The following is an 18,026-nucleotide window of genomic DNA, read 5'->3' as shown; positions in this document are numbered from 1 at the left end:
TGTTGGAAGTCAGTGTTGTGAGGATCAGATGTGATGTGATAGATGATACCCTCAGCAACAGCGTCCCTCAATGATGACGAAAGGGTTTCTTGAGGGGGCTTCTCATAGTGTCCTTCAGTAGAGGTCAGAGCTCAGCTTGATGAAAGCAAATGCAGGGAGGAATAAACAGGACGGTCAGAGGCAGACCCTTGGAAGGGGCTGCCTGTGTTGCAAGGCAGTTGTCTCATAACCTCAGGCCCTCACAGAGCCCCCGGCCAGAGCCCCAAGCACTGCTGGAGTAGGGGGAGGCCCTTTACTGCTTTCACGACTCTCTGCAGCCCGACAAAAGCCAGTCCACCCTCCTTTTGAGGGCAGGGCTGACATCACTCCCTGGGGACAGATGTTAGTGTGAGAACTCTGGTCCATGTCCCTTCCCTGAGTGCAGGGGCTGGGAGCCCCGGATCAGGCCTCCGTTCCCATCCGTGCTGGCTGGTACAGCCTCCAGGATGTCGGTGCCCAGGGACTCACTTTCCCGAGGAGAACTGGCAACCCTGGGAGCACGTCTCCAGAAAGTTCTTGGCTGGAAGACAGGCAGGGACTTTGTCTCTCTAAAGCAAGGAGGGACATAGAGCCAGGCACTACCCTTTGCACAGAGTGCTGCTCCACAAGTAGTTGTGGAAGGAAGGAAGGAATGAAAAGACCTTTGGACAAGATTTTACATTTTGTCGTGCTTTCTGGATCCTTCTTGGTGGGCATGGGCTCCTAACCTTTCTCTTTCATGCTCACAGCTCAGAGCAGGCACACTGTCTTTGGGAAGGTGGGCTGGTGCCGTGGCAAATGGGGCTGTTCCCTGGTCTTCTGTGGCGGTGTGTGGGTGGGGTGATGGGTGGGAGGGGAAGGTCTGTGGAGCTGGCGGATTTGACTTTGACTCTTCCTCCCCGTGCTGGCTGAGAAGCTGCAGGTGGCAGACGCCACTTCTCTGGGCCTTTGTTTTCTATGATGTGGAGATGGCACTGCCGGCTTCATGGAGGGTTGTTGTGGGGATTAAGTGAGATTCAGCCCCTGTCCAACGTAGTACAGGGTCAGTATGAGATCATTCTTCTTAGGGAGAAATTCTGGCTCAGCTATTAAAGTTGTATGAACTTGAGATGCCACTTTACCTCTCTGAGCCTCAGTTTCTTCATCTGTAAAATAGGAGTAATAACACTTATGTATATAGCCTCTACCATGGTGTCTGACACATAGGATGTGCTCAGTAAAAGGTGGTTATAGTTATTGTCATTATTATTGGTACAGAACAAGGGACCAAGGTGGGTCATGATATACTATTACCGAAAGGACCCCCTAACCGGTCCAATTGTCCGTTGCCAATAGGAAAGACGTCTCTCAATACCAGAGATTTGTGGAAGGGAAGCACAATGTTTATTTAAGCCTATACAGACTTAAAGTAGTGACCTAATGTCTTCATTAAAATATCAGAGTCCTTTTTGGATGTCCACAGACACCCACAGTGCTTTTCCTCCTTCCCCAATTCGGGGTACCGTGTCTCAGGAAAAGAAGTAGGCATCCGTGATTCAGGCTCCCAGCACAGTCAGCTGTGTCGCCCTCCAGGCAGGATCTCTAATTAATTCAAAGTGTGTGACACCTTCTCATGGTCTACTGGCAAGAGTTCTTTCGCCTTCTTCCAGGCAAAGTCTCTCCTGCTTCCCAGGCCACGTGGCCAAAAGGAGCACCCCAAAGCCTCATGGTCCTCTTCTATCAGAGCTGCAGGGGTCCCCACTCTGGCCAAAACTGCATGGCTCTTCTCTCCACCAGAGCTGCGGGGGTCTGCACTCTGGCCAAACCATGTGGATCCCTTTTCCTGGCAAAGCTGCAAGGGGGTCCCCACTCTGGCCAAAAGAGTGTGGCTCTCTCTTCAATGGCTGCCGTGTCTGCGTTTAAATCCCCATGCCAATCTTCCTCTGTACCCCCATTTCCGACTCCTCCTACAATCAGTTATACCTGCCAGCATTCCTGTATTATTCCAAGTTTACTGGGCTGCCGTACTGAGTCCAGGCAGGTGTGGCCCCATGGTGTGGAGCCAGTCTTGTCCAAGCTCTCATGCAGGCACTGTCACCTGGGGGACCTGCCCCAAGTTACATCTTGAGGGGAATTCACTTCCATTCCCCTGGCTCAGAGCATGGCCACAGCTATTTAACATATCTATGCAGCCAGTTAAAGGTTATAGGTATGTTAAATGGCCATGCCATGGATTAGCTGCAAAGCTGTTGCTGTACAAAACAGCTCTGCATGTTCCTGCTCCATGGGTCCCTTCCCCCAACTTACACCTGTGGCGTGAGGACATCCTAATATTCCCTGGACACCTTGAGTTCTGGACCACATTCCAAATCCCTATTTGCCCCCCCCCCCTCTTGTCTGCACCCTGTTACATTATCAGGGACCAAACTATGTCTCGTGGGTGAATGTCCACAGAGGAGACAGGTAAGTGAGGGCCAAGGAAGTCATAACATACTTTTTGGAGGAGGTGGCCCTGGTGCTTAGCCAGATCAGGTTGGGGTTATGTGGGTCTTAAGGAGAGAGCTGTCATTCTAGGACAGAGGATATGTACAGAGGCCAGGGGCTGACCTGGAAGGGAAAGGAGCATTTATGGAGAAAAGAAAGACCAAAAGTCTTTCTAAGCATTTTGGTCGGGCCAGCAGAGGAGAATAGGGGACCACTTGGGTGGGGCAAAAATTAACCCCATTCTGTAGTTGTCAAAACTGAGGCCCAGGTAGGGCAGAGGGAATACCTTGCTCAAAATGAATGACGATCTTGGCACTGGAATGCGGGTCCCCTGAAGGCTGGTGCTCAGGGTGAACACAAAGACAGAGGCAGTGGGTGGGGCCACGGAGACACTGGGGAAGAGAAATAGAACGAAAGGGAGAAGTAGGGAGGAGAAGAGAAGCTCAACGTGGCTGTTTGGAAATGAACACAGATGAGACTGTCTCTCTTGAGCTGTTATGGAGATTTATGGTCATAGACAAGGGCCCTCACGCATCACTAGGGAGAGGATTTCAGAACCCCTTAAAAATCATTGGGAAAGATTTCAAAAGGAAACTGCTCACAAAGCAGCCAGAGGCCCGCCAAACACGAGGGCATATAACTCACTAGGCGATGCTTGTAATCTAATTGCCCATGAGCAAGAGTTTAAAACAATATTTACGATGTGGAAAAATAGCCCGTGATTTGATTTGTACAGAAGAAACATGCCTAATGAGTAAATTAGATTTTGATCTCGTTGGCTCGGATCCTGTGGGTGGAGCCTAGTCCTTTGGAGGAATGAGGTTCCCCTGCCCTCCACTCCCCTCCCCACCCCTCACCCAGCTACTCTGGTCCTGTGACGGCTCCGGCTCCGTGTCCTGCTGTGACGCCTGAGACCAGCACCAGCCCTTGATGCCCAAGCACAGCAGCCTGGTGATTCTCCTCATTTTCTTGGGCCTGCCAGTCCTTTAAGACGGACCTCTCCCTCCAGGGAGACTTCCTGACTGCTCCAGCCTGCTCTTTTTTTTTAAATCTCCAACTGCTCGGAGTCTGTGGCACATAGGCTTCTGTGAGGTAGAGCTGGCTTTTATTTAGACATTCACTAGCTTGGGTCAGTTTTGCTTGGTGCTCTGTCTCCTTAGGGGTGTTAGATATTCCTTTGGGATCTGGACTTGTTCCTCCCTACCCCCTTATTTAATGGAAGCTTTGGTGATTATTAATTGCCTTTGCCTGTGCAATGTCCATTCTCCTTCTTCTGGAAAGTTAGCACCCCGATTTCCCTTGGGGAAACCACTGACTACCTAGTCTCCATCCAAGTGGTCCGGGCAGAGCTGACCAGACTCCTCCTAGCCCTAGGTGCCAGAGTGGTGCACATGAGCCAGATCTGGCCAGTCAGAGTACCTCCTCTGGCTATAGTTACTTGCTCAGGGATGGACACGTGACCCACACAGGACAATGTGAGGCCTCCTTGGGAGGGCTGCTCTGGAACTGATAAACTGGGAGAATCAGAGGTTGAAGCTCCAAGGGGCCATCTCACTTCATAGGGCAGCTCCCCAGAAAGTGAGGCCAATACTTGGGAAATGGGGGTAGAGAGATTCTTAGGTCCATGGTCAAGCACCTGAATGCAGCCATGGGTGATTCACTCACACTTTAATCCCAGGCTTGGCCTTCTTTCATTTGTCTTGGATGGTTTGAGGTGGGTTTCAGTCCTTTACACAGAGGCCAGTAGTTCTGACTTAGTAGGCACAGGACTAGTTGCCAGGAGTGAGGAGTAGGTACTTCTACAAATGAATGCAATTTAGAGACTATGAAAATCAAAGATTTCTGGCATTATTCTGTGACTGAAGCCAGTGTGCCAGTTTTCCTGACTGCTGCTCTTCCTCTGGGTGCTGGGGACATAGAGAAGATCAGAAGCAACCCAGCAGGGAGAAGCCCCCAGGCCTGGAAGGGAGGTAAGAGAGCCGCATCTAACTATAGCCAGGGGCTGAGAGGAGGAAGTTGTGCTGTGTGTTACAGAGAATCGCTCCAATCACACGGCCCTGGGGGTCCTTGATGAGGGGCAGGCGCAAGATTAGGAGGTGGGCAGGGCTTCATGGGGGTGGTGAGACAGGCCTCCAGGACAGTGTTACAGGGTGGGTGGTAGAATTGGAGGCATTTTCAGGACTGTCCTCGGTCAGGAGCACTGAGGCCACTTGCCCCAGACCTCTGGCAAAGAGGCCCCAAAGCTGCTGTCTGGCACCTAAGCGAGGTTTCCCAACTGTCTCTCTTCCTGCCCACCCTAGCAGCCCCTCTGCTGAGGGGTGAGCAGGACACTTCAGTGATTGTCCAGGACACGTGTGGGCATTCAGGGCCAGCTCAAGGTGATGGGGTTTTCCAACTGCATGATGAGGCAGGGAAGCAGGTGGCAATATTCGTCTGTGTGAGACAGTCATGTTCACCACAAGGTCATTACCCAAGGGCTTTGTGGCCAGGTATCTCCACGTGACAGCCACTGTGCTGGGGGCTTTACACTCAGACTTTGTGTCCTCCCTTCACAGTGAGTCACCTGCCCTGACCCTCACTTTTCTGATGTTGCTCGAAAAGGCTTAAAGTCCTGAACTAAGGGCAGGGCTATCTCACCCAGGCGAGAGGGTCTTCTTGGCCTCTGCAGTGATGGCTTACTGTAAAGTAAATGCAGCCGAACTCAACGGGTTCAGTCACCAAGTACCTACTATTTACCGAGCCTGCCTCCGTCCCCATTCCACTGCCAGAGATAGAATAAGAAGCAGACCATGGCTGGAAATTCGGATATGTCCTCCATCATTTCATAGTGTGGGATGCATGCGTCTGTCCATGACGAGACAGGGAAACGTGTACAGAGAAGAGTAGGACTAGTCCTATCTGCGATCAGGAGAAACAGGAGGAGGTGCAGACAGCAAAGCAGGCCTTGGAGGCTGGGGATAGGAGCTGTCCTTCAAAGAGCAAGCTTGTTGCTCAGAAAGACCCTAGCAGTATGGGGCTGGCTTTGAGGATGGCTCCCATCTGTCATCTCTGAGAGGGAGATTTTTCATCACCCCATTTTACAGAGGAGGCAACTGAGGCTCAGTATACTTCAGGAACATGGCAAGGCATGCAGGGCAGGTAGGGGAAGGCAGTGTTTGGGCCCTTTCTCCATGCCTCACTTCCTTCTTGGTATCTGACTTCTGTCACGTTGTCATTGAGCGTGCAGAATGGAACCTCTCTGCCGGGCTGACATCTTCCAGTCGTCAGTAGATGCTGACGGAGCATCACACTCGGGAGCGGTGGTAGAGACACTCTCACGCACCCCACCCCCACTCTGCAGGTATAAGGGAGGCAGACTGGGGGGGGCTGGCCTCCTTTTTCTGGGGTCTGGCTCTCTACACTGTTCCACTTCTCCGTTTGTGGGGATGGATGTCAGACTTCAAAGGCAGCGCACACTGTCTCTCCCATCTCCAGCCCATGAGAAAGTGCCTAAGTCCCAGAACAAAGGCCTTTCCAGACTCGCGTCACCTGCTCTGCACTTAGCATGGGGCTTAATTAAAGGAAACAGAGCTTCTCGGAGTGAGAGCGAGGAGTGAGTGAGAAAGTCGATAACACTAAAGACACCGCCATTAATAAAGCCAGACTTGCTGCTGATATCCCACTTGAATTCAAAACAGGACAAATAATTGGAAATCTGAGCAGGGTGAGTGGTGGGGCTGATGGTTTGGATGACAGAGGTCTGGCAGCTGTGGGAGACCTTCTGGGTGGGGTGATGTGGTGGGGACAAAAGCTCCTGGAGGGAGTAATTCAGCTCTGGGGCCCAGTGTCCTGCTCTCTGCCGACAGCCACGGGCTGACACCCAGAGAGCGGTAATAGCTCACACTGAATAGCACTCGAAATGTGCCAGGCACTGTGCCCAGTTCTTTGCAAATTTAATTAGGTTAAGCCTTAACTTAACTGTGTGTGTGTGTGCATATGCACACGACATATCTTTTATACCGCTACTCATCTATGTATCTATTTCTGTTATCTACCTAATTGGTCCCTATTATTGTCCCCGTTTTACAGGTGAGGAAACTGGAGCACAGAGGGGTTAAGTAATCCGCCCAGGCTGAGCTGGGATTTTGAACCTATGTACTAGGACCTCTAAGTGTATGTGCCTAACCACAGGGAGACAACACTATCTATCTCCCTTGAGTGAGCGGGCCTTTCATCACTGGCTTGCTGGATATCTTTGGGCAAGGACCGCCATTCATTTGGTCAGTAAACATTTGTGAGGTATAGTGCAATCTTGGCATCATGGTAATGACCACTGTGCATGGTTCCTGTAAGCCAAGAATCCCCCTGATGACCCATGAGGTAGGTACCTTTACTGCCTCCACTTTACAGGGGAGGAAGCTGAACTTCAGAGAGGTTAGGTGACTTCTCCTCAGTCTATGGCTAGTTAGTAACAGAGCCTCAATTCAGACCTGTATTTTTTGGCTCAAAAAGATGTTCCTAACCCACTGCCGGTATCCATTGCTTATTCTCAAAGGGAATGCAGAGCCTGGGCATAATCACAGGCAGTTACGACACTGGCTGATGGATGGCGCACACACTTAGATGCACATGAGCATCCCCAGAAATTAGAAGCATTCAGGTATAGCCCACTGAGTACCATTCACTGAAGTCCTCAGGCTATAACCCCAGGACGTGGCTCCATACCCACCCAGCCCCTCCCTCCCCTGTCCTTACCCTGCCTGCTCTCCCACTTGTGCATCTCAGAGCCCTAAAGCTAGAGGTGGCTACGCTGGGAATTCCATGCTTTCCGGGCCTTGTGTGGAGGATTGGGGGGCACTCTTCACAGGAACCTGGTGCATGCTGCTAGCAGGAGACAGAACCCACACCTATGTGGGAGACAACGTAATGGAAGGGAAAGGGCATGGCCCTTGGAGTCAGGCAAGACTCAGTGTGACTCCTGATTTCTGAATCCCAGTTTCCCTCTTAGTGAAATGGGACTGCCAGTCCAGAGGAAGGGGGGGGAAGGCTGGCTCTATGGAGGCCCACCAGAACCTGGAGAGGGGAGGAAGAACAGGAAGGGGGTCAAAGCCTGCGAACTCTGGAGAGCACAGAGAGGAACCCGAACTCCTCCCCCTAGCCCTTCAGACTGGAGGTCAGCCCATTGAGGCAAAGTGAGAGGGGGTGTGGCCACTGGGGAGGAGACTGAGGGCCTCACTGCTCTGAAAGTGGTGAAGGCTGGAAATGTTACCTAACTCAGGAGACACAGGTCACCTCAGGGTTAGCACCAGTGGGTCATTGAGGGCATGGCTTCATCTTTAGGTCTTTATCCTGGAAGACTCCCAGGCTAGAAGCTTAGAGAGTCTCTCTCCCCTGTGATCCTGTCTGCTTGCAGCTACTAGGCTTAGAAACGGGCTCACATTCAGTCCTGATCTGAAATGTTTTCGTCTCACCTTCTCAGAGATGGTGACAGGGCCACTTTTGTGTTTTTGCTTATTTGTTTTGTTTTGTTTTGTTTTCGTAGGCGAGGCACAGAGAAGATGAGAGAGTGAAGCAGATACAATGGAAAAAGTGGTCAGGGCTCAGATGGAAGGCTCTGAGATCACTGCCCTAGTGAGGTCTCTCCTGATTTGATACTGAGTCTAATGACTTTGACCTCTGCGTAGTCCAGCTGTGATGGCCGATGAGAGGGACTTTGTGCCAAGCACTAGAGCTGGATTTACACTTTTGCCCTAAGTAAAGGTGGATTCAGCAGTGTTCTGGCAAATGTTTAAAAACCAGCTTTCTGGGAGTAGAGAGAAGCCCTAATGTGTGGCACTTGCCAATTTCTGTGGTGTAAATGCTCCCACTATGGCTGATCGCAAGTACCAACATGACATCATGGAACGTTAAGTTGGGAAGGGTTTTAACAGTTGTTTTTCTTGATCCTGTGCACACTGGCTTCAGCATACTTGTGGGTAGATTCACCGCAAGGCAGAGGGGGCTCCAGCTTCGGGGCTTCTCATTTGTAGGGATCCTTCCAAGGCCCATGCAATGATCACATGGTCATATGTTTTTGTACAGTTTGCAAAAGTCAGATATAATAACTGCATTGGTTAAAATGCTTTCCTCTTTCCACTCCAACTTATATTGAATGAATGTTTTGGAGTAGCCATGGATATGGTGTAATTTGCTGTGATTTCTTTTTTCATTCTAAATATATGTTCATTTTTGTATTTAATTTTGATTTATAATTTATTTTTGTTTTCTTAAATAGGGCCTCAAAACCTACATATACTTCCAGCTGCAAAGCGTTGATCGACTCTGGGAGTAGAGTAGATTGCAACTCATCCTCCAGAACATTATGTGACTGTAACTCTGTACCTCGGAATCACTTTGGCCTGTGTAAAGTCATCACTGGTCCAGATTGGGTTTCTAGATGCCACTTTCATTATATCAGAGCTCTGCCCAAAGCCCTCATGGCTCCCCCTTGATCTCTCAAACTCCCATTCAAGGCTGTCCACAGGTTGACCACCCATTACGCCTTTTGAAAAGTATCTTCTCAACTCCCATACATCCCCCAAATAAAACTTTTTTCTTTGCAAGTTTGTTTAGGTTGTTTCTTCTGCTGGGAGTACCTTTTGTGTCTCCTCCCCTTTGGGTATTTTGCCAGATGCTTTTTCTGTGTCTGTTGAGTTGATTGTGTGGGCTTTTTATCCCTTGTTATATTAATAGGGTGGATTACATGGACTGATTTTAAGATTGAGCCAGTCTTGCATTCCTGGGGTAAAACCCACTTGACCGTAGTGTATAACCATTTTTATATGTTTCTGGATTCAGTTTGCTAGTATTTTGTTGAGGACTTCTTTTTTTGGCACCTGTATTTCTTTTCTCATGGTGCCTTTGTCTGGTTTTGGTATCAAGGAATTCTGGTTTCACATAATGAGTTGAGAAGTGTTCCCTCTTCTATTTTTTGGAAGAGTTTGTGAAGGATTGGTATTAATTGTTCTTTAAACATTTGGTAGAATTCAGCAGTGACGTGATCTGAAGCTGAGCTTTCCTTTGTGGGAAGTTTTTAAGTTATTAATTCTCTTTTCTTCTTACAGGTCTATTCAGATTTCTTATTTCTTCTGGGTCATTCCGGACAGTTTGTGTCTTTCTGGGAATTCATCCATTCAACTAAGTTATCTACTTTGTTGGCATATGGTAAATTGTAGTATTCCCTTATACTCCTTTTTTGTTTCTGTAAGATTGGTAGTGATGTCTCCTCTTTCATTTCCGAGTTTGGTTATCTGAGGCCTTTTATTTTCTCTTGGCCAGTCTAGCTGAAAGTTTGTCAATTCTGTTCTTTCTATTTTGTCAATTATTCTCTATTTTTGGATTTCTGTTGTATTTATTTCCACTGTAGTCTTCATTTTTTGTCTCCTCCTTTATTTGGGTTTAGTTTGTCCCTCTTTTTTTGTAGGACAAAGTACTTGGAAAAACCCTACAACCCTGAAGCCCTGAGGCTGAAAAATACATTATAAAGTAAGATGCGAGCCACATGTAGGCAGGTAATGCCAAAAGGTAGCAGAAATGGTCCAGCGACTCCTTCCCCCATCATTTACCTCTAGTCTACGAGAAAGAAAATAGATCTGAAAAGAATTTAGGAGTCTTATGTCCTCCCGTATCCGCTACTCCTTGGGGGAGAAGGGGCTGCTCCCCCTAAAAGGTTCATAGCACTTCCAAAGTACTTTCAGAACTTCAGAGTTGGCCTGGGAGGATATTTGCTGAACTTCAGAAACCCACGGGGTATTTTGCTGCATGAAGCAGAGGAAAGGGCGGTAGAGGAAGTGGCATGCGTACCTGGAGTTTAGGGCTGCCGGTGAACATGGACACCGCTGCCTACTTCTTTCCAGGGACTCAAAAGTCTGGCTCAAAAAGCCACTCCAAGTGGCCCACAGTGGGGGGGGGGCAGGGTGATGACAGTAGAGCAGCCTCACTTGAGTTTTCTGTAGGTCATGCAGGAAGGATGGGAGGTGCTACGGCTCAAGCCGTCTAGATAGGACCAGCCTACTGTGGAGAGGCGTCTGAGTGGTAAGATGCTCTGAGGAGAACCACTGAGGGGGTTGCTGAGAACAGGATTGAAGAGGTCAGCCAGGAGGCTCATGGCCATCGTTAGAGAGCCGTGCCGTGCAGTGAGCAGGTGTCCGTAGACCCTGTGCATGCACTCCCAGTGGGTGGGCAGGGTGGGCAGCATTTTGGTGTCTGATGTTACAGAGGGCAAAATAGCCAGCAAGTCAGTCTTGGAACTACAAACGGGAGTTTCCTCCTTCTTTCTCCAGTCACCTATGTGCGCCCCCAGCACATTCAGCCCTTTCAGTGTCCAGGTAGGTTATATGACATAATCAGCAAGTCCTCTTATGAGCTCCGTGTGGCAAAGAGCATCACACCTGCGGGGGCTGATTCCCACCATGACCCCTCTTTGCGCCTCTACTCCACTGCCTGCCTGGGAGAGGTAGACAGGAGATCCTCAGGGCCAGCCTTCCACGGTATAGTCAGGGCTCCTATCGCCCAGAGAGGGGAAAGGCTTTGCCCAGGGAATTGTGGGCAGGCTGTGTAAGAGGCTCCAGGCCCCTTAAACTCCTGGAAATTGGGAAGCTAAGGCACTTCTCTATTCACTCAACACAGACCACTCTAATTATAGAAGAACTCAACTTGGGATGGGGGCAGACCGGGAGAGGGTAGAGTGTAGACACTCTGAATTTCAACTTCCTTATCAGATATTTCTCAGGGAAAATGAGCGTTCCAGCTACCCAGGGAAGTGGGGATGGCCCGTGCTTGGGTCTGGGCATTGTGGAAAGTGCCGCACTTCAGCTCTGTTCCCCCAGAAGTCATACTCATCTATTTAAAGCTGCCAGTCAACCTTCCAGCAAAGGAAAAACACACACACCTCTGCACAAGTGGCTTTGATTAGGCTTAGCTGTAGGTTTAAGAAAATGTAATCATCTTAACCTGCTTAGTCTTTTTCCCTGATGAAAACCATCGGTCAGATTCCAGCCTGAGCGGTTAGAGGTGAGCTGCTGTCAGCACCGCTGTTTACGTTAATACGTTATAGGCATGACATGGGGGAGAGTCGAGTTGTGAGGGAAAGTCCTGAATGAATTAGGGGAGTGTGGGTATGTGGCGGGCCCTCGAGGCCAACGTTCGGGGCTCTGAGGGCCTGTCTATTTGTGAGTGCCAACGTAGAACCTCCTCTGCGTGTTGGAAAGGATATTGAGACTCTCTGGAGTATGTTTCTTTCTGTGGCCAGAACTTGACTTCAGCAGAACCGGAGGTCTAGAACCCCGCAGGCACTCTTTGCTAGTTGCATGTCCTCAAATAACTTGCTTAACCTGTTGAAGGATTGGTTCCCTCCTCTGAGAAATGGGGCTAACAGGAGTAAGGAGCCCCCTGGATGGCTTGACAGAGCAGCTGGCCTGTGGGCAAAGGGCCTGGTGCTTCGTCAATGCTCAGTCAAATCCTGCGTGGCATTAACACTCTCCCTCCTTCCTGAGGCCAGTCAGCTACTTCGAGGGGTTCTCTCCTTGTACCCCAGAGTCTGTGGACATTGGTGGATGGGCAGTTCCCACTGGATGTGAGTGGTGCTGGGGACAGACTGAAAAGTCCCAAAATCTAGAGCTTTGACCCACCTCTGTGTGACTTTAGAGAAATCGCTGCTCCTTTGGATCTTGGTTTCTTAGTCAAATGAGGCTGCTAACTGTCCCCAACATCCACTCTCCCCTCCCTCCTAGAAAAAGTCCCAACTGCCATCCAACTAAAGTGCCACATCTCTCAGGTTCCCTGTAGACAGGTGTGGCCATATGACTATTGGGGGCCATTGAAATCCAAAGGAAATGTCGCATGGAACTTCTAGGAAGTCTCACAAAAGAGAGATAGAGGAAATAAGTGAGTGTCTGTCAACATGTAAGTAGAGAAACAGTGGCTATACTATGAAATATTTACTCAGCAATGAAAAGAAACAAACCACTGATACAACACAACACAGATGTATCTCAGAAGCATTAAGCCGAGTGAAAGAATCCAGACACAGAAAAGTACATACTGAATTATTGCCTTTATATAAAGTTCTAGAGCAAGAAAATTGTAGTAATGTCAGTGGGGCATTGTCAGCAGAGGAGCACAAGAGAACTTTCTAGGGAGATGGAAATGTTCCGTATCTCAGTGGAGGTGGTGGTCATATGGGTGTTGAAATTTGTCTAAACTCTATACTTAAAATGTGTGCACTTTATTTTATGTAAATTATACCTCAGTACAGCTTTTTTAACTAAAAAATATGGAAGAGCTTCCTTGTCCACAGATGTGATGGCTGGAGCTCTAGCAGCCATCTTGTACATGAGGATGAGATAAACTTGGCCTCAACAGCTGCAGAGCAGTGAATGGGAGGGGGCCTGGGTCCCTACAGATTTTGCAGAGTCACCATACCAGGCCTGGAATGCCTGCCTCTAGATTTCTTTCATGGGGAAACATTTATCATGCTAAAGCCACTGTTAGTTTTTTTCTGCTTCTACTATTTGCAGTGAACTGAGTCCCGATGGAGGGAAAAGGCCCATAGAGAACAGGAGGACTGAAAGAGAATGATTGGAATAGTCCTGAGAATATTATTGGTACTGTGACGATCTCCTTTCTCTCTCTGGTGTGCTGCTGAGGAGCTGATGGCAGATGAGGTGGAGACATGGTTCTGGAATAGCTTCCCCTTGGGGCCACTGACGGACTGAGTTTGGGAAAGGCCCAGCCTTATTCCTTACCTCTTCCCTGCCAGTTCCCACTCCTTCTAGCTCCTAAGCCCACTAACAAGGAGAAATGGACCTGAAACTAGACTGTCTTGGGGGGCTTTCATCCACATGTCTTCATGGTGGGGTTGTCTGACTCACATGGGGAGGGAGTCTCTTCCTTGCAGGTGGGTCTCTTCTCACAGCAGAGCACACAGAGGCTCAGAGATGGGCAAGGGCGGATCCAGATGCAGTTGGCAGTCTAGTCCAGTGAGTGGCAGGGCCCCTTCTAGTGCCCTGTCACACTGAGCTTGGGTCACATGCAGTTCTAATAGGGAAAGTGGGAGGCCCCCAGGAAACCCCAGCAGGCCTGAGGAGGAGGGGCTCTGGCTGCCTTGAGGCTGAGTCCAGAGTTTGCCTCCTCTGTCAGTGCTGCACACCAATCACAGGCCATGTCGCCATGTGCCCACCTGGGGAGCTAATGGTGTATGTCTCCATCAGGCCAGGGTGCAACAAGGGGTGGGTCATGGGTACCCTTGAGATGTAGCAGGGGTGGGGTGCTGTTCCTGGGACCTCTGGATTGCAGAGCAGGGACACTCCTTCAGCTTAGGTCAGGTGCAGAGGAGAAGCTCCTGATGCTATAAACACACATGCAGATGCATATGTACACTCGCATGCACACATGCATATACAGACTTGCACACGTGCACACATGGATAGACACACTTAGGCACATGAACACTTGCAAGCACACACCCCACTCAACATCTTCAAAGCCCTCGAGAGCTTCTCACTATTTCTTGCCTCTGAGCCCTCCTCCACATAGGCTGTTCCCCTACCGGGAGCACAGTTGCTTCCGCTCCTTTATCTGAACAAACTTCTACTGCAGGTTTCTGTTAAACATCTCTCTTCCAGGGAGACTTTGTTATTCCTGCCTGCAAGGGGTCCTCCCAACCCCGTGCAGCCCCTCTCCGGGCCTCACTGCACTGTTTTGTTATAACAGCTTTGGTGTCTATGTTCCCTGAGCCCCATGAGGACAGGCCCCGTCTGCCTTGGCCACCCCACATAGTGCCTGGAACTCAGTAGCCACTCAAACACTGTCTGTTGAGTGGATGAATAAACATACACATTCATCCCTCTCTGTATGCTTCCCCCATGTGAGCGGGAGCATCTTGAGAGTGAGGACCTTGTCCTCAATGACCCTGAGGAGGTGCTCACAGTGTTGTCAAATGAATGGGTAATCAACTGCACATCCCCAACACACATGCGCGCGCACGCACACACACACACACTGAAATGCTGAAATACGCCTCTTCATCCAGAGTCTCATGTAGTAAATAAGGATGGCTACATCTTTCTTACTGATCCAATCAAGAGTGCTATCTAAGTACCTTTTCCTTTATTCTGGGCTGGCATTCATGACTTAGAACGTAGCAAAAATGATGTCCTGGCTCCTGAGGATAGGTCCTAAGAAGCCTTGCAGCCTCTGCCTGCACCCGGTGGACCATTCGCTCTTGGAATGTGGTCTCCACACTGTTAGTAAGCCCCAGCCCACAGGTGACACCCACTTTCCAGCCGTCGAGGTTTTCTTGAAAGTGGAGCCTCTAGCCCCAGCTGAGTTGTCCCAGCTGATGAGCAGAGATCAACTGTCCCCACCAAGCTCTACCCACACTGCACATGAGTATTCATAAACAAAATTGATGATTGTTGTAGAGAGTCACTAAGTTTTGAGGTGATTAACTATGCAGCAATATATAATTAGGACACCATCCAATCATATGTATGTGAGAGAGGAAATGCTACTTGAGGTCCCTCAAGGGACTGCTGGCAGTTTGCCCAGATTATATCCCTAGATCCCATCCCACCAGGGAGGGAGCAGATAGGGCAGCTGTTCAGGATGCTGAATTTGCCTGGGGGGAGGGGAAAGAGAGGGCAGACCCCAGAAGGATGGGCAGAGAGTGTTTGGGGCTCTTATCACTGGGCCAGAGACTCTCCCAGGATCTCAGTACACAGGCTAGAGTTGAAAGCTCTCTAGAAATTATTCTTCCTGCATCCACCAATGCCCCTATCTCCCGAAATCCCCCATGTCTGCTAGGAGCAAGAGGAGGGGAAATACTGGTGAGAGCCAGGGGAGCAGAGTAAGCCATGTGGGTTTGTAAAGGGCCATCTGCTATGGGCCCAGCATCCACCATTCTAAAAGGTTTGGCCAAACCCAGTGGGCGAATGTGCACAATTCTATGGTGGGCCCACTGGGTGAGGGGTCGGATGTGCCCAGGAGCCTGTGGGTGTGGCTGGCCAGCTCACAACTGAACTTATTAACTCTTTGTCCCACCGTATAATCTAGTCTCCAGAGTACAGAGAGGGCTCTCACAGAGGAGTGTTCCTGTGCAGCCTGATCTGGGGACTACGGGAGGGGACTGAGCTGACTGAGAATCCTGGGATTTAAAATCGGAGAGCTTCTCTGGAGTCCAACGCTCCAGGGTTCTTTCAAAATACAAGTCTCTAAGGAACACAAAATTTAAGATGCTTCCTGATATGTAACATACTAAGTATGTATGGTGCAGCATACCAGGAGATGGAGGCAAGCTGTATTTAGCCATTAATACTTTAGTATGAATTAGTTCATTCATCTCTCTCTGTCAAGGGGAGGGAGAGAGGAACTATGAGAATTAAGTACATATAAGGATAGGGAGAATTACTGAAAAGAGAAGAGAGAAGGGAGAATGGTATTTTAGAAATATGTTTGTCTAGCTTTGAGGCAGGAAATGCTTAATATTTTTGCCCAAAAGGTCTATGGGAGGACTCCCATTTTTGGAGTAATGATGCCTTAAATACCCTGAACAGCCTTTCAAATTAAAACAGTGAATGTCAGATACAATATTTATAAAATTAAAATATGCTGCTGAATTACGAAAGTAGGGAATTGCAGAGACTGGAGCTGAACAGAGAGCACGGGCCCTGTGAGGGGAGCATGGCGCACCGGCTTCTGTCCTGTCTGTACAACTAATCAGCCATAATGTTACAGAACAGACTAGGGGGCCAATTATTGCCCCACCCAGGGTCGCCAAAAACTGTTACAGAACACAGCACACACACAGGGCCAAAGGGGGTCACGATATACTATTACTGAAAGAACCTACCAGGTTCGTTATGCCCGCCGCCAGATAGGAAAGACATCTCTCAATGCCAGAGATTTGTGAAAAGGAAAGGAAATGTTTGTTTAATGCTATACAGACTTAAAGTAGTGACCTAATATCTTTATTAAAGTATCAAAGTCCTTTCTGGGTATCCACATATGCCCATAGTGCTTCTCCTCCTTCCCTAATTCGGGGTACCATATATCAGGAAAAGAAGTAGGCATCCGTGATTCAGGCTCCCAGCACAGTCAGCTGTGTCGCCCTCCAGGCAGGATCTCTAATTAATTCAAAGCGTGTGACACCTTCTCATGGCCTACTGGCAAGAATTCTTTCGCCTTCTTCCAGGCAAAGTCTCTCCTGATTCCCAGGCCACTCAGCCAAAGGGAGTGGCCCAAAGCTGTGTGGTTCTCTTCTACCAAAGCTGCAGGGGTCCCCACTCTGGCCAAAACTGCATGGCTCTTCTCTCCACCAGAGCTGCGGGGGTCTGCACTGTGGCCAAACCATGTGGATCTCTCCTCTCCTCCAAAGCTGCGGGGAGGGGAGGTCGCCACTCTGCCAAAGCCAAGTGGTGGTACTCTGCTAAAGCTGCATGGTGATTCTCTCTACCCCAGCTGTGGGGGTCCCCACTCTGGCCAAAAGCGGGTGGCTCTCTCTCAATGGCTGCCATGTCTGGGTTTTAATCCCTGCGCCAATCTTCCTCTGTACCCCCATTTCCGACTCCTCCTATAACCAGTTACACCTGCCAGCATTTCTGTATCATTCCCAGTTTACTGGGCAGGGGTGGCCCCATGTCATAGAGCTAATCTTGTCCAAGCTTTCACACAGGCTTGGTCATCTTGGGGCAGGAAGTCCCTTTCTATCCCCCCAGTCTCAGAGCAAGGCCACAGCTGTTTAACATATCATGCAACCAGTTAAAGGTTACAGACATGTTAAATGGCCATGCCAGAGCTTAGCTGTAAAGCTGTTGCTGTACAAAATAGCTTTGCATGTTCCTGCTCCATGTGTACCTTCCCTCAACTCACACCTGAGCGGGGAAGACATCTTATATGTCTTTCTAATATTTCCTGGACACCTTGAGTTTTGGGCCCCATTCCAAATCTCTTTTTGGAGCCCCCCTCTTGGCTACACCCTATTACAATAAGGCAATTTTACCATAAAAAGGGTAAAATCATGACAAAAGCAGGGCATTAAAAAGGACATACTGAAGCATGAAAAATGAATAACAGAAATTTAAAAGACTTTATTTAAAATGTAGATTCATGGTGATACTGCACAAATAACTGGTTTCGTTTTGTAGATTGCGCCTAAGTACTTGTCTGCACTCTGTGGGAAATGTGGACCAGCTCTGCGCGCTCATGGGGCGGGGGGGGGGGGGTGCACAGTGGCCTCTCTCTCTCCTCCCAGTGCGGTGTGTCTCACAATCAGAAACCGACTCTTGGGGAAAGCCGTCCCCATTGGGAAGCAGTGCTAACTATTTTCAGACCACCACCACGTCCACTCGTCACTGCAAAGACCATGATGAGGGCCGGCTACGGTTTATTTATAACATAAAGATGGGAGTTACTGCCAGAACTTTGTCAACAGAGAGTTGAAACCAAGCTGACAACTAACTTAAATGTATCAAGTCTGCTGATGGTGGTTTATTCATCACCGAAGAAATGAAACTCAGCACACAGACAAA

At 49.2% G+C, this 18,026-nt stretch overlaps 1 pseudogene; it reads right to left on the bottom strand.

Annotated features, from left to right (window-relative positions):
* The window catches only part of LOC118997493 (protein FAM92A-like), a 45,535-nt pseudogene extending 36,539 nt beyond the window's left edge, over nucleotides 1-8,996 (bottom strand).
* Between the last annotated feature and the right edge of the window lie 9,030 nt (nucleotides 8,997-18,026).

Source organism: Sturnira hondurensis, unplaced genomic scaffold (assembly GCF_014824575.4).
Source record: "Sturnira hondurensis isolate 20B ecotype Veracruz unplaced genomic scaffold, ASM1482457v3 Scaffold0013299, whole genome shotgun sequence".
Classification (NCBI taxonomy): Eukaryota; Metazoa; Chordata; class Mammalia; order Chiroptera; family Phyllostomidae; genus Sturnira; species Sturnira hondurensis.
This window is presented reverse-complemented; position numbering and strand designations above follow the sequence as displayed.